General features: G+C 40.6%; 1 protein-coding gene and 1 pseudogene across 1 annotated transcript in view; one reads left to right on the top strand and one right to left on the bottom strand.

Annotated features, from left to right (window-relative positions):
- LOC126199556 (nose resistant to fluoxetine protein 6-like) overlaps positions 1-18,725 on the bottom strand; it is a 296,567-nt gene that overhangs the window by 154,785 nt on the left and 123,057 nt on the right. The gene's annotated exons all lie outside the window — the stretch shown is intronic.
- LOC126199844 (5S ribosomal RNA) lies at positions 6,523-6,640 on the top strand (annotated as a pseudogene).

Raw genomic sequence — 18,725 nt, 5'->3', positions numbered from 1 at the left:
TACTCAGGTGATTCATGTCAAAATGTTTTCGGCGTGACTATGATCGCACAACAGGAATTAACGGACCTTGAACGCGAAATGGTAATTAGTGCTAGACACATGGGACGTTCCATTTCGGAAATCGTTAAAGGATTCAGTATTCAGAGTTACAGAGTGCTAAGAGTGAGCTGAGACTATCACACTTCAGGCGTTACCTCTCACCATGGACAGCGCAGTTTTCGTCGGCCTTAACTTAACGACCGAGTGCAGTGGCATTTGCCTACAGTTGTCGGTGCTAACAGACAAGTAACACTGCGAGAAGTAAACGCAGATGTCAGTGTGGGACGTACGACTAACCTATCCGTTAGGACAGTGTGGCGAAATTTCACGTTAATGGGCTATGGTAGCAGACGATCGACGCGAGTGCATTGGCTAACAGGACGACATCGGCTGCAGCACCTCTCCTGGGCTCGTGACCGTATTGGTTGGATCCTAGACGAGTGGGAAACCGTGGCCTGTTCAGTTGAGTCCCGATTTCAGTTGGTAAGAGTGGATGATAGGGCTGGAGTGTGGCCTGAGCCGACGAAGCCATGGACAAGGCACTGTGCATGATGTTGGTGTCTCCATAACGATGTGGGCTGTGTTTACTTGGAATGGACTGGGTCCTCTGGATGTTAGGCTATTGAGAGACCATTTGCATCCATTCATGGACGCTATGTTCCCAAACAGCGATGGGATTTTTAAAGAAGACAATGCTCCACGTCTCCGCCCAACGAGTGTTCGCGATTGTTTTGAAGAACATACTGGACAGTTTGAGCGAATGGTTCGTCCACCCAGATCATCCGACATGTATCCCATCGAACATTTACGGGACTTAACCAAAATGTCAGTTCGTGCACAAAATCAACCACCGGCAACACTTTCGCAATTATGGTCAGCTATAGAGGCAGCAAGGTTCATTATTTCTGCAGGGGACATCCAACAACTTGTTGAGACCCTACCATGTCGAGGTGCTGCAGTACGCCTGGCAAAAGAATGGCCGACACGTTATTAGGGTGTATCACATGAATTTAGTCACTCCAATGTATTTCAGAATATGTAGTTGAAGACAGTTGTATCTTTGTAAGGTATTTTGTAACTGAAGAAGTGAAACAAATTGATTTAATGAATTCATCGCATGTGTAAGTCATCTGCAGTGGGACATCTGATGGACGAAATCGTATCAAGTTGTAATTATTTCAGATAAATTCCGCAAAAGAATGCGTATGCTCATGTCCAAGGCCTAAGACAAGTCTTTAGAACAACCACTATACAATAGATAGATGCAACAAGCAGAGGTCAGACACGGTGAACACAGCACAGTGTCACAATGGCGGCAAGTATACGAGTATGAACCGCTATTCGCTAGTGCAAAGCAATTATCGGTGACGGCAGGAGGCCATTTGGATTGTGGCTTACCTTACTAAAAGGCTCGTAAACGTGTCATTATTCCCGCACAGGACTGTATTTAAGACAGATAAGCCCCTAGAGGGCATCTATGATGCGAGCTCTACCAGAGCAAGCGTTGTGATAACTAATCCATAAAAAAAAAAAAAAAAGAATTTTAGAGCAGTCTTCGGATTAAAAGCCGAAAGTGTATTATTTAATTGTGTAAAATTTTTGTATGCAATTTATGATTCATTAGCGAACTTGGCAACGCTTCGCCATTGATAAGTGTGGGTGAGAAATCGATTGAGTCCTAATCTGGGGCGTCCTTGAGAATTACGTCAGGACGCAAATTTCGGTTCCTCGTTGCGATTTCGGCCCCTTTAAAGTTATGGAACTGTAAATCATAATAATATTTATAGAATATGAATGAAAAAGACAACTTTGTTACAGATTTTGTATCTATTGTCTTAAGACTTAAAATTTTTATTTTTCCACAATACAATCATAAAACTTCAGAATATACAAGAGTTATCATTTTTGGGTTACAGTGCGGGAAAAGTATGGACGAGGTTTTGAGCTACCAGTTCGTGAAAGGGCAACATAATACTGAGATTACGAAAAACACCCTGATTGCAACTATTTGAATCTCTGTCCTTGAGTTTTATTTGTTATTATTGATATCGAAAATTTGTTAGGGAACTAGAGTCGCTTAAAATGAATGGGTAGACTGGTTGGTATCATTGGTATATGGGCGTCTGAGAGCGACCTCTCGCGATGCTGAACCTGTGGGGACAGTAGTTTCAGTGACATTACTTCTCATAGTTCGGATCAGCAAATGGTTAGCATTACAAAGTTTCGTGGGATTGAGACTGCGTAGTAGACTAATATTACTGGAACACTGACTTTAAAGCTCAAACTACGTGGCGGAAAGCCAGCTGTATTAAGTGAATTTATAAATTCTTGCGGATAATGAAATCCATCTCCAGTGGTGACAACAGTACTGATCGACTGGTATTCCTTACGTTGTCCTATTACTTTCTCCAAAATTATTTTGTTTATTTCAGATGCAAAAATGTTTCGGGATGTAATGATCGTTCTTTCGCAAAAGCAATGGTATAGATTCTGTAAAATATAATTCACTGTAAAAAATCTTCAGAAATTAGAAGATCAGTTGTTGGCTTAACGTTAAAAGTTTCTCATCGACTGGTGTATAACCATGCTCATGTGCTATTGTGCCACTTCCAAGAACGAGTAATTGCAATGGGTATCGAATGTCACCACCTTGAAAATGTGCTATGATGTTAGTTCTTAAATTCAAATTAATAACGGATGTCCATAATAGCTGACGATTGAAGAAAGGCTTTGATAATATCAGTCCTTGTCCCTTTTACCGAAAACTCGTCAGCGAATGCAAACGTTAAGCCTTCCATCAGTTCATGACATGATATAAGATATGTGAAAGTACGATCGATGGTTCAGGGCGAGCTCGATGTGTCATGTTCATTCATACCTAATAATTAATTTTGCCTCTCAGAAAAACTTCCAGAGAGGACTGTACTTTTTTATTCGAATAGGACATATTGACCTTTAGCCACAGGAAACACGTAAGGGTAATTTGGAAGTGGAATGAAGAGTTCTACACCCGTTACAAGTGTAGCAGCGATGACCGATGATACACAAGAAGCTAAACAACAAATTTATCGAACTTACGCCAGAAATCGATTAAACAAAAATCTTCAACCAGTGTCTCCAAGATATTGTCCTGTACTTCCTGTGTAATACAGTCATATGCTTTGCACTGAGTTCGTATTAATTTCGGATGGTTAATATTGATCTATTCTGGAAGTTCGTTAATATTGTATGAATTTCTGAGCGTAATATCATAGGTATTTCCATTACGTTGGTCATCACGTACTGGCGTTGGTATTCCACAATTACATAAATCACCGTGACGTACAACTTCGTCTTCAATTTCAGTAAGAGTCTTATTAAGAATATCTTTACATAATTAATAAAATCAGCTATCTAACTTCACAGAGGAAATCCTCTCCCAGATAGCAATTGGTTGAGACGGATAACAAAAGATTGAGATGATGGCGAATAAATTTTCCATTTTTCATGGCGTCTGTGAAACTGCCGCCTCTGCCAGAGTATAATCGAAATCATCATCATTCTCCAGGCGATTTAATGCACTACAAGTTGCTTGGAACGCTGGATAAGCATCGCCATCAATAGTCTTCAGTCTTTTAAATGAGGTAGGTCTATGAACGTGATATAAAAGAATACGTAAAAGGAAACATTCACTTTCATTTAGATAAACTGTATAAACTGTGCCAAGAGCCGGTAAAATAGATTGTTCGTAAACTCGTCTTTTGAACAGAGATCGGAAAAAGCTGAAAGAGTGGTTTGTCGCACAATTTGTTTCCTCGACAAAACAGATTTTCTAGATGAAGTGCTAAGAGTATCACAGTAGATAATCGGTGATAAATCTTTTTTTAAAGATACCACGTTGCTTCACAAGAACATATATAATGGCCATTGGTATAATCGGTTAGCTTATCTGTATCATTTTATACGTGCATTAAAACTTCTTAGTGAAAGTGGATTGTATGGAACGTTCCACTTGTTATCGATATCCATTACAACCCCACGTACTTTTAAAATAGTAGCAGGCCTGCATCCTCAGGACTACCCCGATGATAGATTGGATATCCATCGCCACCGGTCTGTATCTCTGGTATAAACGAGCGAGGATACGTTTCGTAAATGGAAATTTGTGGTAAGGACTATGGGACCAAACTGCTGAGGTCATCGGTCCTTAGGCTTACGCACTACTTAATCTAACTTAAACTAACTTACTCTAAGGACAACACACACACACCCATGCCCGAGGAAGGACTAGAACCTCCGACGGGGGCAGCCGCACAAATCGTGACAAGATGCCTTAGGCCGCACGGCTACCCCGCGCTGCAATACGTTTTACTTCACATCATTTTCCACGCTAAGTGAAGATGCATTGAGATCGCCGCAAGGACCATGAACCATATTTTTAAAAGTCAATCTCCAACAATAAAAAATGAGCCTCGTGCTTGGAAGTTCAGCGGAACTGGCAGGATCGATTTCGTCTGGCTGAACTTTCGGATCCAACCATATTAGTAAATGAGCCCGTGACAATCCTCGCTTTCGCCACTGTAGACTAGATGTATAGAAACTGACTTCACTGAATATTTGCTGTTCAGTTGTTTGTCCTTCAAATTTACTACGTTTCCAATGAAAAACTCGAGGCGTGGTTTCAAGTCTGACGATTTTTGTTGTTTAAATAGTTCGTTTTCAGTTTATTGCCTCTCAGGGATGAATGTGAAAGAAAAAAAAAACCTGGTGTCTTATGTTTTTTCGTGTATGTGTAATGCTGAACCAGTAACAGAAGATGGTAGTATAATACGTTGGCCAATATTGGCAGGTTCGATATTGGCATCTTGATTAACTGTATATTGCAGATGCATATATTCATCAGCTCGTAACTGTATTTGATTCTGTCGAATGTAATTTAATGTTCCTGTAATCAAGTTGGCCGTCATGTCAATACAATACCGACTGAAAAGATTCTTAACGTAATGCAGACAGTTCACATTATTTATTGTAATTATAAGCCTACAAGCATAAAACTGCATGTAATATACGGTTTTATTTTTGCGATTGTTAGATATTACCCATTTTCTCCTCTTGGTAACGCAAGAGGATGTTATGGAGGGTCGTATGAAACATGAAGCTCTGATATTCAGTCATTTGATTATCTCAACAGCGTAGAACACTATCTTCTGTTCTTCATCTTTATCTACCAAAAGTACAGCAACTTTGTTTATAAATAGAGCGTTATAGCGACATTTGTGGTGTTTTGAAGGTACCAGATCAGATAGGATATTTATTTCTTTTTTATATTTTGAGTCACTAGATAAAGTCTTTCGAGTTGAAATGGACGATTTCCTTCCTCATCGTTACCTTATCCTACGTTATCATCTATCTTCAATGACATTATCGCCGAAAGAACGTTTCATCATAACCACTGTTCCTTTTGACAAGTGTTAAGAAGAGTGCTGATATCTCTGTCGAAATCATTGCGATGTATTTTCCAAAATCTGTGAATTCTAGGCAAATAAGGAATTCGCTGTCATTGATCCGTTCAGTAATTTAGTTTGCGAATTGCAAACGATGACGTGTGCTATTCACTCCTTATGCCTCTTTTTTCCTGTAGCTGATTTAAATCCAATGTTTTTCCCCGTATATCAAGAACTACGTACTTTCAAATATAGTAATCAAATACTGCGATGTTTTATTACACAGGGTGAATATTAATACAACCGACTCCGACCACGTGCTGTGCTTTTCTTGTGAGTTGCAGGCTGTGACACTGACGCAGCGTACTTTAATCAGCAGAATGGTCCGGTATTCATGTCGAGACCAAGCCGAGATCGTGTTCATGTAAGGCCTAGTAGATGGAAACGATCGAGAGGCAGCACGGCGATAGCACAACAAGGATCTTCATAGACACCAACCACATCAAACAACATTTCGAGTCGTTTTTGGGCGTTTGTGTGATCGTGGGTCCTTTCAAACAGACGAACGTGCAGCGAGGCGACGGACTGTGCGTGCACCAGATTTGGAGGACGGGCTTCACAAGATATTGAGACTAACCCCAGTACAGTATAACCTCCACACAAGTGGCCCGCCAACATGATAAAGAATGATTATGAGTGCGGCAGTCTATGAAGCGACATGTGAACACATGCCTTGCTTCCCATGGAGGCCGTTTTGAACGTCTGCTGTGACGTGGATGCAATCTGTACTGTTTTCAGGGACGATTTGCTGTCGTTACATGCACACCGTCCATTTCCGGACACATATTCATAGGACATTTTTTCCTCCATTTCCAGCCAGGAATCCCTCTCTGCAGTTTGTCTGTTTTGTTAATGTTCACCCTGTGTAGCCTTTAATGCTATTAGCGTTAACTCTATCTTAGGATCCGCCTAATGAAAACTAGCAAATATGTTCTTTTGTCCTGTTGTGTTCTTCACTCTGATGACTGGTTTGATATAACTCTGCACCCTAGTCTATCTTGGCAACGGCCTTGCCGCAGTGGCTACACCGGTTCCCGTGAGATCACCGAAGTTAAGCGCTGTCGGGCGTGGTCGGCACTTGGATGGGTGACCATCCAGGCCGCCATGCGCTGTAGCCATTTTTCGGGGTGCACTCAGCCTCGTGATGCCATTTGAGAAGCTAATCGACCGAATCGTAGCGGCTTCGGTCAATAATACCATCATAACGACCGGGAGAGTGGTGTGCTGACCCCACGCCCCTCCTATCCGCACCCTCCACTGAGGATGACACGGCGGTTGGATGGTCCCGGTGCTTTTTGTACGCTAGTCTATCCTGTGCAAAGCTTTTTATCTCTGGGTAACTACTGCAACCTATACTCATCCGAAATTGCGTACTGTATTCGAGCTTTGGCCTCTCCATAGAAAAACTGAAGAAAACCCCAGAGCCTTATGGAATACCTGTCAGATTAAATACCGATTTGCGGTTGAGTCAGCCCCTCTTTTAACTATAATGTACCATTATTGCTTGAAGAAAAAACCTTTCCCAGTAGTCCCAGTAGTTGGAAGAAAGCACAGATGATACCGGTATGCAAGAAGGGTAACCGAAGTGATCCGCTAAATTACCGTCTCATATTCGTGACATTCATTTATTGTAGAATCTTATAGAATATTCTGAGCTCAAACATAATGAGGTATCTCGACCAGAATGACCTTTTACATACCGACGAGCACACATTTAGGGCACATCGATCATGTGTAACCCAACTTACACTTTTCTCACGTGACATACTGAAAGCCATTGATCCAGGCAATCAAGTAGTTGCAATATTTCTTGATTTCCGGAAAGCATTTGACTCACTATCATACCAGCGCTTGTTATCAAAAGAACGAGCATATGGGGTACCAAGTGAAATGTGTGACTGAAGATTCATTGGTACGGAGGACGCAGCAAGTTGTATTGCACAGAGAGTCATCGATAGATGTAGCGGTAACTTCGCGTAGTAGCAGTAGTAGTTAGTAGTAGTAGTAGTAGTAGTAGTAGCAGCTTTATTCATCCGTGGATCTCTTTTTACAAGGTTGTAGGACATGTCAAAGCATTTACAAGTTTAAACCAATTTAAAATAAGCTAATTCGTATACACATAAATTTACAGACTTCTAGTTAGACAATCATTAGATTTACTACTGGTATACAATACTTTTTTACAAATCACTTTGTAAATAATGTAATGCCACACTGTTCACTCCTATCTTACTATCAGTCACTGCACACCATCCATCTATAATGAGTCAGATGTTGAGCTCAGAAAGAGGAAGAGGTGCTAGTGTTGTGCCATGCACAGCTTGGGGGTAAGTATTTATAGAAAAGGAAAAAAGAAGGAGAAAAACATAGTGTAAAAGTGTTACGTGGAATGTTGGATGTTTTATAATCATTATTATTATTTATTTGTATAACATTTTTTTACCAAACCCCTACTCTGCTTTATCTAGGTAATCCTTCATTGTATAAAATGTATTGCATAAAAGGAGCTTTTAAGCTGCCTTTTTAAATAAGTGTTTTTACAATTTCTTTAATCTCTTTTGGTAATTTATAATACAGTTTTATTCTTTGGGAGAAAATGCTGTTTTGAGTTTTATGTTTATTTTTTCTTGGTAAATGTAAGTTGAGTCTAGCTCTTGTTTCATGGTCATGGACTGAGCTGTTTGTGCAGCAATTACCATTGTTATTTTTGATGTGTACAGCTGACTGGTAAATGTATTCACATGGTGCAGTTAAAATCCCCAGCTTTTTGAACAGATCTTTACAATGAGCTCTGCTACTATTTTTGGTTATTATTTTTATGTCTCTTGTCTGGAGTTTGAAAATTGTGTTCATATTTTGTGCTTGTGTTCCCCAAAACAGAATGCCATAGCTAAGAATTCAGTGGACATATGAATAGTATGTAACTAAAAGACACTGCATGTTACACACTGATGACAGGATTCCAAGGGCATAACATGCTGATGACATTCTGTTTGCAGGTACCTTTCTGTCTTCACACCACTTCAACTGAGATTCGATATTCATTCCTAGAAATTTTGTATTTGTTACACAGCCTATAGAGGTGCCATCTATATTTAATTTAAAATTGTCATTTTCCCTCTTCAAACTGAAATTCATAGAATTAGTTTTCTTTATGTTCAATGTCACTTTATTGCGTATTGATCAATCCTAAACGTCCTTGAGAGTTTCATTTGCTTTCTCTGAGAAGAGTTCTCTTGTTTTCTGAGTGACTGTAATATTGCTGTCAGGAGCAAAGAGAATTTTTCACCATGAGTAACACTACTGGGAAAGTCATTGATAAATATCAGGAATATTATTGGTCCTAATATGCTACCTTGCAGAACCCCTATATTAACGTATTTTGGTTCTGATAAGTGTTTTACTAAATGTTTAAATCTATTTGAAGTATGTGTTATCTCTACTCTTTGTACCCTATCTGCTAGACATGATCGAAACCAGTCATTAGCTGCTCCTCTTATTCCTAATGCTTCTAATTTATTTAATACAATCTTGTGGTCAACTGTATCAAAGGCCTTAGAAAGATCGAAAAATACACTCATCTTTATAAAGAGCATCAAGTACAACTTTTGTGAATTCTACTAGGGCTGACTCCATATTTTTGCCACTTCAGAAACCAAACTGTGATTTGCTTAAAGGATTGTATTTATTCAGATAAGTCATTAATCTGACTTTCATAAATGCTTCTATTATTTTTGAGAAAGGTGACAGTAGGGAAATGGGCCAGTAATTTTCTATGTCTTCTGCATCTCCTCTCTTAAGAAAGGGTGCAACTCTTGCCTTTTTTAACTTCTCTGGAAATGTTCCTGATGTGAAGGATCCATTTCTTACATTTGTTAGGGGGCCTTGTATAATATGTATGCATTGCTTTAGTACACACATTCGTACTTCGTCTAAGCCTACTGACTTTTTATTCTTGAGTTTCAGAACAGTTTTATTGACTTCATTCTCTGTGTTTGGAAGTAATATCATTGTATTTAGTGCAACATTATTTACAGGTGTTATATTTGTTTTGGGGAATTTTTGACGTAACTTCTCTGCAATACTTGAAAAATGCTCATTTACATTGTTTGCTTTGTGCTGTGGATCATTTATTACTTTATCCCCCTCCCTTAGGAGTATGTTTTTCTGCATTTGTTTGTCTCTCTCCATTTTCTTTTTTATAACATCCCAGGCTCTTTGCTTTTATTCTGTGCATATTATTTTGTCATTAAGTGACTTTTTTACAGCAATCAGTACCTTCCTATAGATCCTTTCGTCTCTTCCTGCCGTTATCCATCAGTTTTAAGTGATGTTGATACAGACATGCCTGCTTTTGGAAATGCCTTTTCAAAGTTCAATTTAAATAATGTGGAGAATTTAAGGAACTTCTTATTCACATTGGTTTCCTTGTAAACTTCCTCCCAGCTCTGTTTTGCTAGCTCTTTCAAAAAAAAAATATTTTGATTTCTGATAGATGTTGTTTGTAGGCTTGTAGTTTAGGGAATGATTTGATGCCTGATTTTACTCTTGTTATTCGACAGAGATGGTCTGGTAGTCCAAGATCTTTTACAGCTACATCACATTTTTCCCTGTCCATATTTGTGGCCACATTGTCAATTGCTGATGAAGTCATTGTAGTAACCCTTGTTGCATTATTGACCAACAGGGACATGCCAAAACTATGAAGGATATTTATGAGGGTGCTGCTGGATTCACTTATGATATCAGTGTTGACGTTAATGTACCCACACAGAATTATGCTGGCCTTTGTACTTGAGACTTTATCTAGAACTGCTGTTAATTTATTGTAAAAAGTGTCCACACTACCACTGGGAGATTTACACACAAAAAAATGGTTCAAATGGCTCTGAGCACTATGCGACTTAACTTCTGAGGTCATCAGTCGCCTAGAACTTAGAACTAATTAAACCTAACTAACCTAAGGACATCACACACATCCATGCCCGAGGCAGGATTCAAACCTGCGACCGTAGCGGTCGCTCGGTTCCAGACTGTATCGCCTAGAACCGTACGGCCACTTCGGGCGGCTATTTACACACACACAAAATGATTAATTTCTTGGTGATATCAAGCCCCATTAATTCAATAGTTGATATTTCAAAGTGTTTGTCTTCACTTACTCTACTGAGGTCATGTCTTGATTTGAACTGTGTTCCTTCTCTGATATAAGTGCATGATCCTCCACTCCTTGAAGCAGTTCTGCAGTAAGGGTTTGCCATTTCATATAATGACAATACTACATGATAGATTTCTCTGTCTCTACACCAGTGCTCAGTAATACAAACTACTGTGCAGTTCAAAGATTAGAGCTCAACTTCTAATAGTTACTTTATTTTTTATTGATTGCATGTTTTGATGGAGGATTGTTAAGTCTGTGAAATGCCCAATGTCACTCTTTCCTTTGGTTTGTTTTTCTCTGTGACATCTGGTATGTGTGATATCTGAAATTTGAGTGGTTGTTTCAGTATTTTTAACACTGAGGAGATACTCTTTAGGCAGGGGAACCTGTTGTCTGGATTTATCCTAAAAAGACCTACTTCTCCTATCCATGACAACAGGTATTTGACCATGTGTGGCCCAAGATCGAACCCCTATGCCTTCTTGAATCAGCTGTACCAATCTTCCTTTCCCAGTCCTGTTTAGATGTAGGCCATGTCTAGTGAAACCTCATCTGTTGATAGTCCTGACAGGCACCAGAGAAACATGAGCAAAGTTGGCTGCCCTCAGAGCCATCCCTAACCTCACACTGATTCTATCAAATGACTTAGCCCTGCATTTGGCTTGAAGATACTGGTGGCCTTGTACGCTGCCCTTAAACTTTCCTGTAACTGAGGGCCTACACCCCACCCATGACTACTACCTAGCAGCAGCACTTTCTTCTTTCTAACATTTTGAATATTCCTAGGCCTCTTGGACTCGATTGAAGTGTGCTGTACATTTCTTGCTCCTCGTTCTACCTGAGGCTCTTCTCCACTTAACTCTGGCAGTGGTATATAACTGTTTTTGGTGTTGATGATAAAACTATCAGATCGTGTTTTCTTTCTTCCAATCCTCCTACTGGCTGCCAGTTCCCAACGGCCCTTCTCTCCCCTATCTCCCTTGATCCTTCCTTATCAGTTCCTTCCTTGCTTCCTCCAACTGTGCCTGAAGAGCACAGATTTTCCTTTCCCGTACCCCAATCAAAATGTCTCCACTGCATAGTCTGCAGTTCCAGGAGAGAGCCTCTTCTGTTCTCCCATCATTATCCCCACTGCATGCCCTCAAGTGAAAATATTTCCTACAAGATTGGCAACAAATCCCTCTACTCACTACCCTATAACAGCTCCCACATTTCTCACTCATGGTCACTTTCGAAAGAATAATGAAGTTCAAAAAAATGGCTCTGAGCACTATGGGACTCAACATCTTAGGTCATAAGTCCCCTAGAACTTAGAACTACTTAAACCTAACTAATCTAGGGACATCATACACACCCATGCCCGAGGCAGGATTCGAACCTGCGACCGTAGCAGTCCCGCGGTTCCGGACTGCAGCGCCAGAACCGTTAGACCACCGCGGCCGGCAATAATGAAGTTCAAAGAATGTTTTAAATTTGTTAAGGACGCGAGATTGACAGTATGTAAACAAAAAAAACGATACACTGGTCTTATGTGCAGTTGTTGTTGTTTTTGTACTGACTAAGAGATACAGTGACAGACATATGAATTAGTAATTACTTTGCGTTTAGAGACAATAGATACTGATGAGACTAGCAGCTGTCTTTCGTAAACGAATTGTGCACTATCAAGGAAACTTGAACAGAATTTTATTTTTGTTTGTGTCTCAAAATTTCGGGTTATATCGCGATTATCCGGACTTCAGATAACACAAAGTTTTTCAAGAATAAGTTTGGCAAGAACGGACACTACAGTAAATATACGAAACAAACAAAATTTAAATTTGACACTATTTCCTCTTAAATGAGATCTTTCAGCTGACGAAGAAAACACCTGCGATCTTACTTGGCGTCCATCTTGTCTCCAGGAAGTGTGATGGGTATCCTGCTGTTCATGTTGTGTATTAACGACCTTGCGGACAATATTAATGATAACCCCAGAATTTTTGCAGATGATGCGGTTAACTACAATGAAATACGGTATTAAAGAAACTGCACAAGTATTCTGTGAGATCTTTAAAAGATTTCGAAGTAGTACTATGATTATTAACTTACTTCAAATGTTCAGGAAAGTAAAATTTTGCATTTCGCGAAACGAAAGGTCGTAGTGGGCCAAACTACACTCGAATCGGTACGCTGCCGGAGAAGTCCGGAATCTTGTGCGTTCTGTCGTGCTTTGGGTGTTGTAGCGTCCGCGTCACATGCTGATACACAATGTCGTGGAGTTATTGGCTGGCCGACAGTTGGTAAATATTTTATTACAAGTATGTCTATTCCTGTGTTTTACAAGAAACTGAGAAGTGATTTTTTTAATGTTCTACAAGTATTTGATGAGTGAGAGCTTTAACGTGTTTTAATTGAGAATTGTGCTACTACCAATAGGATACTGCACATGCACTCTTATGTTCAGAAAGGAAGAGTGTTGGGCTTTTTATGTGATTATTTGTGGAGATTGTTTGATGGTATTAATGTTCACATATGTCGTTCTCCTCAAAACTCTCTTGCTTATGTATGTAAAGGAGATGTGAACTGTTTAATTAACTTGTCAGTTAGTAGCTTCGGTTTTATAGTGCAGTTGTATTACTACTGTAGATTGCACAAGGAGTTTCGTGTTACTGACCCCTTTGTAATTAATAATTATAACCGTGTTAGAATTATTAAAGATTATCATAGCGAGTTTTGGGAAAACACTGTGAAATTTCATAACTTATAGTTGTTGAACGAGATAAGGAGTGGGTGGGCTGGGAAACATATTGATTAGAGGAGTGGAGGCTTGGCTCGTGGATTTAGTAGTTTTCTGTATTTGTATGAATGGCCAAGTATTGGTAATTCCACTTTAATGGAGGAACTGATGAATTTTGATCTGAATTATAATTCCATATTCATGCCAACCTCGTCTGTGTTTGCGTTCGGATAGCGCCATTATGCCTTGCACGGTATACTTCAACCACGGCCACACGCGGACATTTTACAGACTTAGCCGATTCTGAAATGTCTCCACACTCGATTCGAAGTCAGTGATAATGCCCTTTTGGACATCAGGAAAACGCTCAGTTTCCGTGTTACGACAACGACTGCATTGTTGTTCGCGCGACTCCGACACGGTTTATTTACCCTCCACTGCTAGTTCTGCCCCCTGCCGTCCACGAGTGGTCATTGCACGATGGCGTTGAACATAAGTGGTGGTCACATTAATGTGAGTGGATCGTGTATAATCTCTTTTCAAGAGATTCCATCCCGCCGGAGAATATTGAAGCGGTACGAGTTGCTGTGCAGAGAAGTTCCGGGAAATCGTGTAGAAGGGCAGCAGTGCAACTGGGAAAATCCAGACGCTCCATTTAACGCATTCTTAAAAGTGACCTCGATATGTATCCATACAAGATGACCTGTGCACAGAAGCTCACTGAAGAACACAAGCAGCAGAGACTACTGTTTGCTCAATGGGCGGAGGATAAGGAAGAAACTCTCAACAACGTTTGGTTTTCAGACGAGGCGCATTTTCATTTAGACGGTGTGGTTAACAAACAAAATATACGTTTTTGGGCCACTGAAAACCCACAACTGCTTCATGAACGACAACATTATGCTCCGAGGATTACAGCGTGGGCAGCAATTTCCAGTCACGGACTTACTGGATTCTTTTTCCTTGATGAAACTGTGAACAGCGAGCGTTATTTGAGCATGCTTCGCAATAGCTTCATTCCACAGCTTGTTGCTACTGCCTTATCCTTCAACACGAAGTGGTTCATGCAAGATGGAGCAAGGCCACATACTGCAAACACCGTGTTGGAGTTTTTGCACGAGCATTTCGACATGCGGATCATTTCGCTCAGGTTTCCAGGTCGCTTCAGTGACGGACAAAATTGTCCCCCCAATAGTCCAGACCTCAATCCATGTGACTTTTTTCTTTGGGGGTACCTAAAGGAAAAAGTTTTCCCGAAACGTCCACGTGATTTAATGGAGCTCAGAAGACTTATTCTTCAAGCTTGCAGTGAAATTACGGAAGACATGTGCCGTATGGTAATCACTAACTTCAGTGTTCGTTTGAAGGAAGTTAGGAAACGATATGGTGGACATGTTGAGCATGTGCTGAGTTAGAACAAATCTCCATGGACGGCTCTTCATTGTAGTATATGTTCCCTTCAGACTGTATTGACAATAAAGTTTATATTGAAAAACAAAATGCTAACGCATTTCGTGCGCCACCCTGTAGGTTGTAGATACCTTTTCGATCCGTACATTTTAACCCTGATATCTTCAGAATTTGAAAGAGTGTATGCCAGTCAACATTTTGCATTGCTTTCTCTAAGTCTACAAATGCTGGAAATATGCTTGCTTTTCTTTAACCTATCTTCTAAGATAAGTCGTGGGGTTGGTAGTACTTCTAACGTTCCAGTATTTTTCCGGAACAAAAGTGTTCCTTTCCACGGTCGGCCTCTACCACTTCTTCCATTCTCCTGTAAATAATTCGCATCCGCGTTTTGCAACGATGACTTATTAACCTGATAGTACGCGTGATTCTAACTTATCATCTCCTGCCCTTTCTGGAATTACAATATTTTTTTGAAGTGTGAGTGTACTGCATGCGACTCATATCTTGTTCACCAGTAGGATTAATTTTCTCGTTGCTGACCTTCTGAGGAGCTCAGTAATTTCGAGTGCATGTCGTCTACCCCAGCTGCTTGTTTCGACTTAGGTTACTCAGTGCCCTGTCATTTTTTCTCGCACTATCATATCGATCCCCTCATCTTAATTTTTCCTCTTCCCCTTGTATAATGTTGTCTTCAAGTGCATTTCCCTTATATAGCTCTTCCGCATAGTCCTTTCAACTTTCAGTTTTCCCTTCTTTGGTTATTTCCGGCTTTATATCTACGCTCTTGACATTTACGCAGCTGTTTGTCTTTACATCAAATATCTCTTTAGTTTCCATGTGGGCTACACCTATCTTTGCCCTAGTCATACATGCTTCTAGAACTTTGCATTTCTCCTCTACCCGTTCCTGCTTAGTCAATTCAATTTTTAGGCTTCATTTGCCGTATTTTTATTTTATTCTCTTTTCCATATAAATTATGGACTTATTTTAAATGACCTTTCCCACGTCCTATAGGACCTCCTCGCTATTGGTCTACGGAATGAACAGTGCATCTATCCAAAACTAAGAAACAAGTGACAGTCAATATTTATAGGTTCTAGATAAATTTGTCGCAGATGGTATAGAAATAATCCACTTATTTGGAAAAGTCCCCTCTTTCCAAACTACCATCTCATGTCAATTCTGAAGAAGTGTAAACTACGCATATGACGTAAATAAAGAGAGATGCCATCAATCTGGATTATTGGAGCGTGATGTGCAAAATGAAGGTAAAAAGCTGTTATTTTGTCCATTGTCAGAGTGTAATGTATCTAGTCACAAGATTTGTTTTACTAAAATTGTCTATATTTCACTCCCTTTGGCAAATACATACATAATTTCCGTACAATTGATCAGTGGGGAGCTCATCTCCAAAAATTTCGAGAGCGTCATGAAACAAAATTACATAACAAATAATTTAAAATAGCTGATGTTCCCTTCATAGATCCTAAGTGAAATGATCCTCAAGGAAGCGGATTAAGTCAATGATCTGAAACTTTTCATCACTTTTCACAGAACGTGTGACACAATACTATTATAATAAAAACAGTTTATACCACATAAAATAGATTACTTTAAGAAACGGTGACTGGTTTCAGTAAACGTTTTATCATCCTCAGACTGTTATACATTCTGTAAATAAAAGTTATTAGATGACGCATGCAGAGAAACAGAACAGTAAAAACCTAAAAATATAAGTTAAAGAAGAGATACCCTTGCTGACCGCTGTAGCTGGTGGCACGAAGTGCTAGCTGCTCTAGACTGGCGTGAAGAGCAACTGCTGCATGACGTGCACTTGGCGTCGCATAAATAGCGAGAGCTCCGCCCAGCATCTCCAGCTATGCCTCAGTGGTAGCCATTGGCCGTCAAATACGAACGAAATCGTTAAAAATACAATTGTAATACGAAATACCGGTAAGCATAGTATGATGATCAATGAGTGTAATTTTATCGACAATCGCTTATTATTCGTATTTTTATCGTCGTTGGTACTATTGCTATCGTATCTAATGTACTTATTATATCTTTTGTAAATAATGCTGATTACGTTCCGAGTGAAAAATTGTAAACCACGTATTTGACCGGAAATCGGAACATACACTATCTGATCAAAAGTATCCGGACACCTGGCTGACAATGCCATACAAGTTAGTGACGACCTCCATCGGTAATGGTGGAATTCAGTACGGTGTTGGCCCTCCCTTAGCCTTGATGACAGCTTCCACTCTCGCAGGTGAACGTTCCATCTGGTGCTGCAAGGTTTCTTGGTTAATGGCAGCCCATTCTTCACAGGATCCTGCACTGAGGAAAGGTATCTATGTCGGTCTGTGAGGCCTGGCACGAAGTCAGCGTTCCAAAACATCCCAAAGGTGTTCTATAGGATTCAGGTCAGGACTCTGTGCAGGCCATTCCATTACAGGAATGTTATTATCATGTAACCACTAAGCCACAGGCCGTGCATTATGAACAGGTGCTTGATCGTGTTGAAAGATGCAATTTCCATCCCCGAATATCTCTTCAACAGTGAAAAGCAAGAAGTTCCTTAAAACATCATTGTAGGCCTGTCTGTGATAGTGCCACGCAAAACAACAAGGGGTGCAAATCCTCTCAACGAAAAACACGAGCCGGCCGCTTGTGGCCGAGCGGTTCTGGCGCTACAGTCTGGAACCGCGCGACCGCAAAGGTCGCAGGTTCGAATCCTGCCTCGGGCATGGATGTGTGTGTTGTCCTTAGGTTAGTTAGGTTTAAGTAGTTCTAAGTTCTAGGGGACTTATGACCTCAGCAGTTGAGTCCCATAGTGCTCAGAGCCATTTTTTTTTAAAAACACGACCACACTATAACACTTCCGCCTCCGAATTTTACTGTTGGCACTACACTTGCGTGCAGATGATGTTCACTGGGCATTCGAAATACCCACACCCTGCCATCGGATCACCACATTGTGTACCGTGATTCGTCACTCCACACGAGCGTTTTTCCTCTTTTCAGTCGTCCAATGTTTACGCTCCTTACACCAAGCGAGGCATCGTTTGGCAATTACCGGCGAGACGTGTGGCTTATGAGCAGTGGCTCGGCCATGAAATCAAGTTTTCTCACCTCCCGCCTGTCATGGTACCTGCAGTGGATCCTGATGCGGTATGGAATTCCTGTGTGATGGTCTGGATAGATGTCTGCCTAATACACATTACGACGCTCTTCAACTGTCTGCGGTGTCTGTCAGTCCACAGACGAGGTCAGCATGTACACTTTTGTGCTGTACGGGTTCCTTCACGTTTCCACTTCACTATCGCATCGGAAACAATGGACCTAGAGATGTTTAGGAGTGTGGAAATCTCGCGTACAGACGTATGACACAAATGACACCCAATCACCTGACTACCTTCGAAGTCCGTGAGTCCCGTGGAGCGCGCCATTCTGCTCTCTCACGATGTCTAACGACTACTGAGGTCGCTGATATGGAGTACTTGGCAGTAGGTAGCAGCACAATGCACCTAATATGAAACAAATATTTTTTTCTCGGTGTCCGGACTTTTGATCACATAGTGTATCAATGTCTATAATGGTGCTGTGCTTACTGAAGGCGTCATTGTAAGTAATCTTTGCACAATATACACTGAAGAGCCAAAGAAACTGGTACACCTGCCTAATACTGTGTAGGGCCCACGTGAGTACGCAGAAGTGCCGCAATATGACGTGGCATTGACTCGACTAATACATGAAGTAGTGCTGCAGGGAACTGACACCATGAATACCTGGAGATCTCTTCTGAACAGCACGTTGCAAGGAATTCCACTTACGCTCAATAATGTTCATGTCTGGGGAGTTTGGTGGCCAGTGGACGTGTTTAAACTCAGAAGAGTGTTCCTGGAGTCAC

This window comes from Schistocerca nitens, chromosome 8 (genome assembly GCF_023898315.1).
Source record: "Schistocerca nitens isolate TAMUIC-IGC-003100 chromosome 8, iqSchNite1.1, whole genome shotgun sequence".
Classification (NCBI taxonomy): domain Eukaryota; kingdom Metazoa; phylum Arthropoda; class Insecta; order Orthoptera; family Acrididae; genus Schistocerca; species Schistocerca nitens.
The sequence above is the reverse complement of the archived record's forward strand: the minus strand, read 5'-3'. Positions and strand labels throughout refer to the sequence as shown.